Source organism: Humulus lupulus, chromosome 1 (genome assembly GCF_963169125.1).
Source record: "Humulus lupulus chromosome 1, drHumLupu1.1, whole genome shotgun sequence".
Taxonomy (NCBI): domain Eukaryota; kingdom Viridiplantae; phylum Streptophyta; class Magnoliopsida; order Rosales; family Cannabaceae; genus Humulus; species Humulus lupulus.
In genome coordinates, this window is record NC_084793.1 from 281,991,577 (window position 1) to 282,001,827 (window position 10,251).

A 10,251-nucleotide genomic window follows, 5' to 3' on the forward strand; every position below is an offset into this window, starting at 1 on the left:
GCGAAAGGGGGTTCGATAGGTCTCTCTGTGGTGCGCCTTAGTTGCACCTATAAGGATATAATTACCCATTGGGTTCTAGTTATCCTTTTACATATTTTTGCGCGCGCTTATTATATCTTGCGAGAAGCGTCCTCCTCGTCATTAGGCATAGTACTATTTTTGCAAGCGTCTTCTTTGAGACCCTTTTTGCAAGCGTCTTCTTTGAGACCCTTTTCGGAAGCGTCTACTTTGAGACCCTTTTGGATAGCATCTACTTTTGAGACCCCTTTTGCAAGCGTCTACTTCGGAGACCCTTTTAGGTGGCGTCTACTTTGGAGACCCTTTTTGGAGGCGTCTACTTTGGAGACCTTTTTGGAGGTGTCTACTTTGGAGACCCTTTTTGGAGGTGTCTACTTTGGAGATGATTTCCCCTCGGGTGGGGACTTTCATGGCTAGAGGGTCTCGTTCGATCTCAAACATGGTCTGCGACCCCTCTAGCACGAGGCCCCCTTCTATATGGAATCTCCAGACGTATTGGTAGTATGGCCACTGGAGGAAGGTTCGCTTTCTTCGACCTGGAAGTTCTTATGGCCCTCTTCCACACGTATGCACCTCTGTGCTCTCTCTCGAAGTCGTCCAAATCTGAGACTTCTCTTTTGAGCATGTTACTCCATAACTTGCTTCCTGGACGAACTCCGGCTGTAATAGCCATCTTGAGCTCCGCTTTGTTTAAATCTCCCACCTTTGTTGCTTCTATACTGAACCTATGGATGTAGTCCTTCAAACTTTCATTCTCGCCTTGTTTGATGTTAGCAAGGCTGGTAGTTGGCATGACGTAGTCACACGCTGCATGGTGTTGCTGAAGAAATTCATCAGAGAATTGTTGCCATGACTTGATTGTTCCTGGCCCTAACCTCTTGAACCACTTGTACGCCACTCCTTTAAGCGTAACGACAAAGCAGTGACACTTTGCCCTGTTGTTAACCCCTCTTAACCTCATCAAGTTATTGAAGGAGTCTATGTGATATTTTGGTTCTGTCGTACCCTCGTACGGAGTCATGCGAGGCTCTCTGAAGCCAGTGGGCACTTGCTCAGCCTGAATCTCCCTTGTGAAGGGTGAGTTATGGTCGAATTCTTCGTCATCCATGTGCCCCCCAAGCGCAGTGGTGATCTTGCCTCGAGGGTTTTGCATTTTGGAGTCTAGTCCCCTCCTCTTTTTGCATAAGGAGTCTTGCGGGTTCTTGGGCTGATCCCTTGCCTTGGTCGTGTTCCTTGGGGGAACCGCGGGGGGTGCATGTCTTACTTCTGACCTCTTCCCATGGAGCTATTTTCTTAGGCTAGGGGGTGCCTCTTTTGAGGGGACTTCGGCCTCGTTCTTACGACCATCATCTTCTCTCTGCCTATGCTCCTGGGGACATTTCGTCGGCCTAGGTACTCCATGGCACTTTGCATGGGGGGTTTTACTGGTGGAAAGTTGGGTTCCCCCATCGTCTATGGGGACAGTGCTTTCCCCTTTTTCATACTCCTCCCCTTTACGCTTTGGGATGGGTATCCTTGACTTCCCTTGCAGTAAGTCGTTTAACACCTCCTGCATGTTCTCTATCATGGTTTCCAGCCTTCTAGTCTTTTTATGCAACTCGTGAATCACATCCTTGTAGAAGCGCGTCCTTAAGCTGGAGCTTACTGAGCGTACCCCGGGACCCTTGCCTGGCCAGTGCGTCGAGGGACCAGAGTCCTGGTGGCCTGAGTGTGGGGTCAACCGGGGCCGGTTAAGTGGATACACTAGTGGCTCTAAATGACCTCCATCGGGCTGGATAGCTGAGGGCGATGCTTCCTACTCCTCCCCTGGGGGAAGAGGTTCTTCTGGCCCACCTCCATGCTCGGGCGGAGGGGGGTCTTTCTTGGAGGCCCTCCGCTCTACTTCATCTCGGTGAACCTCAACCTCTTGTATTTGCCGTAGGCGTTTTGAACGTCTTAGCATCTTTCTTTGTTGGAAGTGATGGAAGAACACCAACTTGATGCTTGTCCTTCCCACAGACGGCGCCAAACTGTTGACGGTGAAATCTCGTCAACGAAATTAGATCGGAAAACTCAATGGTAAGTTAGGTGATGTTTATATAAGAACTAAGAATAAACTTTAAAGAAAAGCAAAACACGGATCAATGATGGAGCAAGTCTTGGTATATTTCTCAATAGCCTCTGCTTACAATGAATTTCCCAACCCCCTTTCAGGTGGTGTTCCAGTTCATTTTATAGTAGGCTCTAATGGCCTTAGGTACATGGTGGTCAAGGAGACCAAGTGGTACATAAGTACTATGTCAGGGGAGTGGCTTCAAAGGTTATTTTCGTACATCCAGTACAAGAGCAGGTGTCAGGAGGATGTCTCCACTACTTGTCTGTACCCATGTCTGATGAGTGGTGGCAGGCATAGTGGCACAGGTGATAGTGGTGTCGCCTCTGACCTTTGGCCATAGACGTACGGACCATGACTCTTATCCCAGCAGTCCCACAGGTACTAGTGTCCGTACTCAGTACTAGATCGTACAAGTATGTCCCATTCGACTCGTATTGGAGCCTCTAAGCATAGGGGTCTCAAGGTGTAAGGAATGAGACCCTTGGTGTGAGGTGGAGATCTTGGGTCCTTGGCATGAGATGCCTGAAGCCTCCCGAGGTCACTCATGAGTCTGAGCGATAGGCATGTGGCCCTGGCAGATGTATAAGAATGTGTGGCGAGACGCCCTCCTTGCGACCCCCTTGATGGCGTGGCTCCTTAGCTGTTCACGAGGCCCTCCTCGTCTCGCGTGGCCATGTGATGGTGTGTGCAAGCCTCCTCGGAAGCTCTCACAAAGCATGCTTTCAATATAGTGCCCTGCCTCGTTATATGAGGCTCTCAATATGTCGCGTCCTCGGAGGAGCCCACCCCTCGCATGGCCCCTCGCCCGAGTGTTTCGTCATCGACGTCTAGGGATGTCCCCTAGCCTCGCCAGCCCCGCTCGATGGTGCCTAGCGTGGCACCCTGCATGGCTGTCGCGGCCCACCCCTCGCATGGCCCCTCGCCCATGTGTTGGGCTCGCGATATGGGTGGCCTCGCCCATGTGTTGGCCTCGCGAGATGGGTGACCTCGCGAGATGGTGGCCTCGCCCATGGGCTGGTGCGCGCGGAAGGAGGCCTCGCGAGATGGTGGCCTCGCCCCTAGTCTGATGCGCACAGATGGAGGCCTCGCGAGATGGGTGGCCTCGCCCATGGGCTGGTACGCGCGGAAGGAGGCCTCGCGAGATGGTGGCCTCGCCCCTAGTCTGATGCGCGCGGATGGAGGCCTCGCGAGACGAGGGCCTCGCGAGATGGGTGGCCTCGCCCATGGGTTGGTGCGTGCGAAAGGAGGCCTCGCGAGATGGTTGCCTCGCCCCTAGTCTGATGCGCGCGGATGGAGGCCTCGCGAGACGAGGGCCTCGCGAGATGGGTGGCCTCGCCCATGGCTGGTGCGCACGACGCATAGGAGCGTGAGGCCATCGGGGCTGCCGCTTAAGAGGCAATGGCAATTCGGGGTTACCCCCAACTCAGCCATATTTTTGAATGTCTATGGGACTTGAGCATACGCTTCTAGCCTTTCAAGGACGTATTTTTTTGGGCCTCAACAGGGCCTACTGGCTCGAGTCCAATTGCATGATTAAGTGGCCTTTATCCCTCTGTTCTAATCAGGGACTAGAGATTTCTTATTTGGTGGATTTTTGGCATCCACAGAATCGTATTCCCATGAAGAAAAATAATATATCTCCATATGAGTTATGGAAAGGAAAGAAACCGAAAATTGGTTATCTTAAAGTGTGGGGGTGTCTTGCTTATTGCAAGAGCACTGATCCAAAAAGGACTAAGTTAGGTCCAAGAGCTATAAGATGTGCATTTGTGCGCTATGCCCAAAATAGCAAAGCTTATAGATTATTCGACTTGGAGTCTATTGACCCTCAAATTAGCCAACGACATGAAGTCAAGAATATGACAAGATATAGAACGACACTTGAAAAGATAATCTAATGGAAAGGAAAAAAAACACCAAGGAATTATAGTGGTTCGACCCCAGTAATTGGTAATGACCTATGTCCACTTAGTAATATTGTTAATATTGAATCTTAAAGTCATGATCAAAGAACTAGGGTTCTTGAGTTTCACAAACCTTAGACGTAATACAATAAGATAGTAACTACCCACTTTAGCTCTTTTTTTGTTAATCTTAAGCAAAAAAGCTAATGAATCCCAAAAGTCTCTTCCTTGAGCTATTTCATGCATATTTATAGGCTCAAGGAGGGTTACACATGCCAATGTGTCCTATCTTTCCTTAATAATCACGTATCAAGGACAATTATGAAGAAATATTCAAATGCAATTAATATTAGATTACAACTTAAGAAGGAAATAAATCGGGCTTCACGACCAACCTGGTCGTATAAAAATTAACACTGACGATGAGGCGCGCTTCTGGTCGATAGTTGAACAACACCTTTGCCCTTTAATTCCACCACATGTCAATCCACGTGTAAATAATCTTTGCCACGTCATCAAAAACCATTTTTGGGTAAACAGAGTCTAATGTAATAATTGAATATAGAGAGGTTGAGTTCTTTGAGAACATGTCAAGCGATGACAACAAGTTAGAACCAACTCAAACTAGAGAGCCTCAAGAGGAAACTCCTAGAATAGTTGGTGAGCAACCTCAATTGCCTAGAAGGAGCCAAAGGCTCAAAGATTTGGGATCAAATGAGAAGTGTTCTCCAATAGAGACACTATACCTTGTTCAAGATGATAATGAGGAAGTTACTTAGAAACATCCAATAGTACTTCAAATAGAAGATGATCCCAAAACTTTCAAGGAAGCAATGCCCTCTAGCGATTCCGCTTTTGGAAGGAGGCAATTAATGATGAAATGGATTCAATTATGTCAAGCCACACTTGGGAATTGGTTTACCTTCCAAAAGGGTCCAAACCAATTGGTGCAAATGAGTATTTAGAAAGAAATACCATACCGATGGCACCGTACAAACCTTCAAGGCTAGGCTAGTAGCCAAAGGTTTCAAACAAAGAGAGGGAATATATTATTTTGACACATATGCACCGGTAGCAAGAACTACTTCTATAAGGTTGTTGTTTGCCTTATAATCTATATACAACCTTTATGTTCACCAAATGGATGTCAAAACGACATTCCTAAATGGGGATCTCGAGGAGGAGGTCTATATGGAACAACCGAAAGGTTTTGTTCTTCAAGGAAATGAACATAAAGTATGTAGACTTCTCAAATCATTATATGGTTTGAAACAAGCTCCAAAACAATGACATGAGAAGTTTGATAAAGTCATTGTTTCTAATGGATTTAGACACAACAATGTGGACAAGTGCTTATACTCTAAGATTTGTGGTGCCTATGTCATACTTGTGTGTCTACATGTAGATGATATGTTTATTTTGAGTAATGACATGAAAGGAATAATGGAAACAAAGAGGTTTATATCTTCTAACTTCAAAATGAAAGACCTTAGAGAGGTGGATACCATTATAGGTATCGAAGTTTGAAGGAATAGTGGGGGTTTTGTGTTGAGTCAAACCCACTATGTTGAGAAAGTGCTCAACAAATTCAATCACCTCAAAATAAAAGAGGCACATATACCATTTGATTCAAACATGAAGTTTGAAAAGAATGAAGGAAGAGCGGTGACTCAATTGGAATATGCAAGTGTAATAGGTAGCCTAATGTATGCCGATCATTGCACAAGAGCGGATATTGCATATGCGGTTAGTAAACTTAGTAGGTTTACTAGCAATCCAAGTATCAAGCATTGGAAAGTTATTGAGAGAATACTTGGTTATCTTAAGGGTACCAAAGAGTTTAGTCTTCACTTTACAAACTTTCGAAAGATACTTGAAGGATATTTTGATGCTAATTGGATATCAGGAATTGGAGATAATCTCTCCACCACCGGTTGGGTGTTTACTCTTGGACGAAGTGAAATCTCATGGGGCTCCAAGAAGCAGACATGTATATCACACTCAACCAAGGAAGCAGAGTTCATAGCTTTAGCGGCAACCGGCAAAGAGGTCGAGTGGCTTAGGAATCTCATGATGGATATTCCTGTAACCACGGATATGGTATCAACAATTTCAATACATTGTGATAGCCAATCTGCACTTGCTAGAGCATATAATAGTGTTTATAATGGAAAGTCTAGACGCATTAGTCTAAGACATTAATATGTGAGACAATTGATTCAAGGTGGAATCATATCGATCTCATATGTTAAAACAAGTGAGAACTTATCGGTTCCATTTACAAAACCTCTTGTGAGAAGGTTAGTAAGTTCTACTTCAAAAGGGATGGGATTGAAACTCCTAGAAGAATAGATTCACCAATGATAAAAACCCAACTCTCAACTTGTACAAATAAAGGGAAAGAGTTCAATGGGTAAGAACAAGTCATTGATAAGTGAATAGTGTCAACACTAAAATTTATGATGAGTTCCATCCAAGATGGTTAATGTTGGTTGCTACCGAGTTAGGGTTAAGCCTAGGACTTTTAATGAAGTTCATTTGAGTGTAACAAGCATCTATAATGATAGCAAATATGCTGTAAGAACTTCACCTATGTTGACTTAGAGGTGGTGCCGCATCTCATGGGAGTTAGAGTTTCTCCCCGGAAAGTCCATGAAGAGATGAACACATGGCCATGATAGTGCTAAGCGAGAAAATGGAAAAAAAAAAGATGTGGTGGAGGTGTGTGAGGTATCACCAGTGTTATCATATGGAATACTTGGTTCAAGCTTTAGGCTACTAATGATTTCGATAATACTTTGTGGTATTTTCACTAAGATAAAGTTCAAACTGAAAGACACTTTATTTTATGCACCAAAATTTTTTAAGCTAAAGAATGTGACTTGTATTTAATCAAGTGGGGGATTGTTATGATTGGTTAAATACAAATGATAAAGTATTAAAATACAAACAAGGTATAAACACTTAATAGAATTCACATAGTGAAGATGTGAATTTGAGTTTCAATTGTAGGCACTTGTAAAATGCAAATTTGGGTCCAAAGTGATACATAAGAGTATCTAAGGGTTCCCAAAAAGTTTGGTGGCATTTGGAGCATTTTTGGGACCTTTGGAAGTGTCCAAAGTCAAAGGGAGTGGCGATATGTCACCACCCAAGAGGCGACACATCATTTGAAGGCTAGGGTTTCCAGAAACCTGTAATGACCTGACTAATTCTAAGACCTCGGACCATTAAATAAACTACTAAGACATAGCTACTATTTTGGAATACATATAGACTTAAAATAATAGAACTTTATTAAAAACCCAAAATATGGTACGAAATACAAAATATGGTACGGGATCCCATTGTTTGATACATAAAACTTAAAAACATAAACTTTAATTAATTGCTTAAAAACTAAGTGCAGAAATACATAAGAACATAAATTAAAAGACTTGAAATAACTTCATTCTTGATCTTCCAGTAATCCACTCAATCAGTCCATCCCCAATACACATGCCAAGCTGCCATGAATCTATCCCGCCTTCCAAGTTCATTTTCCTGCACCATTTAAAATAAAAGAAATGAGCCTAATGCCCAGCAAGGAAAATATACTAAAAACTTATATCATAAATCATATACTATAAAACATATGACGTAAAAATATATATCATATAGGAATACAATATTAATGACCATTAACTCATTGTCGTAGCATGTGATAAAACCATCCAGGTCCTTTGTCTACTAATCGAGGTAGGTTAGATCACAAGGTAGTATATGATAACCCATCTAGGTCCTCTGTCTACTAATCGAGGTAGGGTAAGTCATAACTCTAAACCACAATAATGATAAAAATCTTGGGGTTTGATATCTAAGCAACTATAAGCCCCAAGCGACTATAACATATATTCATAGCACATAACATAGCATATGAACATATCATAACACATATAATCTAACCTATTTTCCTTACCAAAAACTGGGATATTGGAGACAAGAACGGGATTGGAACACTCCTAAAACCAACAGTAAAAACCATGAGTTTCTAAGGAAAAGGAGATGAAAAAGAGAACTAAACCATCAAAGTAGAAACTTACCGAAGAACCTTAAGTTTCAAGAAATTTAAACACCTAACCAAAAAGTCATAACAATGAGTTAGGATCTGAAAGGAAAATGGAAGAAAATAAAAGAACTATGATGGATTAAACCTGAGGGTAAGAATACCTTGAATGGACTATGACTTTGATCTACACCTCGATACTGAAATAACACTCTATCTTACTTCCTAAGTGTTTAGAAAATCTTAGATTGGAAAAGCTTTTAACCCAAACCCAAGTGTTTTCTCTCTAGAGTAAACTTAGCAGCTTGAAGCCTCTGAAGAATTCTTGAATGATGAATAAAATTGTTGAGTACTAGGTCCTATTTATAGAGTTCAAGGAGTGAAACTAACCCATTTTAAAAAGAATAAATAAATAAATATAAATTGTTTGGATTTGAATTTTCTGTTCAACAGATGCCCAGAACTCGGTCAAAAATGTTAAAGAGCAAGTCCAAGTGGTTGAGGGCTGTTTCAAATTTAAATCCACAAAATTAAAAAAAAAAATGGCTCTAGGAGCTGATATATCACCTACCCTATGTGATATATCGCCCCTACCTATGTCCCGAGCTTCCGTGGTTTCGTTCGTGTGAAGTCGACGTGTTTTCCGTATCTTCCGTAGGCGACATATCGGCCCCTATAGTTGCGATATATCGGCACATGTTGATATTTTAAGCATGTTTTTGCACACTTTCTGTAACATCCCAAATTTCCTAATAATGCTTAGTGCCTGGATTAGGGGGCCGGGAGGCAATAATTGAGTTATTATGTTAATTATATTATAATATAATTATGCTTGTATTTTAAAGATATTAAATATGTGAATATGTGCTTGTGTGATTGGGACCACATTATTATGTGGATATATTTGGGTTACTCGACGAGAGGCGGTCCCGATGAGCAAGTTGGCGAAAAAGTCACAACGGGGTCTAAATACCCGGTTTGGGGTGTATTATAGTAATTTAGTACATTACCGGGAATTAGTGGGTAATGGGGAATTATTGGTAATTGTGTGAGAATAATGGAAGTGGTGGGAATTATAGGATGCAAATTGTGGATAGCGGGATTTAAGGCAAATGACAAAATTGCCTTTATAGATATTTGAGGTATAAGCTAAGAGCAAGGGGTAACTTAGTCATTTCCACTGTGGTTTAAGGCTTAGGTGGCTAGTACATACTCAGAAAGTTTGAGAAGTTACATGAAGAAGAATTCAGCAGCCCCTTTCTCTCCTTCACGTTCTCTAGGTGACATAGAAGCTTGGGGAGGTTTTTGGGAAATTCAAAGAGTGAAGCTTGGGAATTAAGGTGCCAAACTTGGGGAAAACTAGAGGTTTAGCTCAAGGGTTTCATCACAGCTGAGGTCTGAACTCTGAACTGAAATTTGCTTGGTTAATTATGCTGAATAATTTAGAGTGAGGATGTCTATGCATGTTTGTTAATTGGTAGATTGGGTTTTGGGATTTTGATGAGTTTAACTTAGTATTCATTTGGGTTTGATTGCTCGTAAGAGGTATATTGTTTTTGAGGACTTAATTGGAAGGTTGGGGTGAAATTGGATGAGCTTGGTTGGGTTTGGTTGCAGGAAAAACCCAGAAAATTCTGGGTTCGTGGGATGAGTCGCGGCCTGCAAAGGGGATTTTAGGCCCGCAGGGCTCGGATGCAGGGGCGGGTCGCGGCGCCTCAGGGGCGCACCGCGGCGCGCCTTGGTTTTCAGAGAGACCGAGCCTCTGGAATCAGAGGCGAGCCGCGGCTCGGCTGTGAGGGGCCGCGCTTCTTAAGGGGAAAATTGACCATAATGGGATTTTTAGGTTGGAAACTTAACCGTTTGGGCTCAGGATCGATCCTACTTCCTTGTTAAGTGGAATTCGATGTCCTGGAGGCTAAGAGTTGGTTTGGAAGTTGTTATATACCTGTTATTGATGGGAACTTCCTTATCGTGATTGTGACTAGGTTTTCGCTTAGGGCTTGAATCGAGGATCGTGCTCGGAGGATTGTCGCTAGTAACCCGCTTACGGACCAAAGGTAAGAAAACTGCACCTGTTATGTGAATGCATGCTTAGAGCTTAGTTAAGGTAACGAACATGATTATAATTATGTTGTGAATATCTGCTTAGGTACGTTGTAATGTGCATAATTATAATTATGCTTATAACT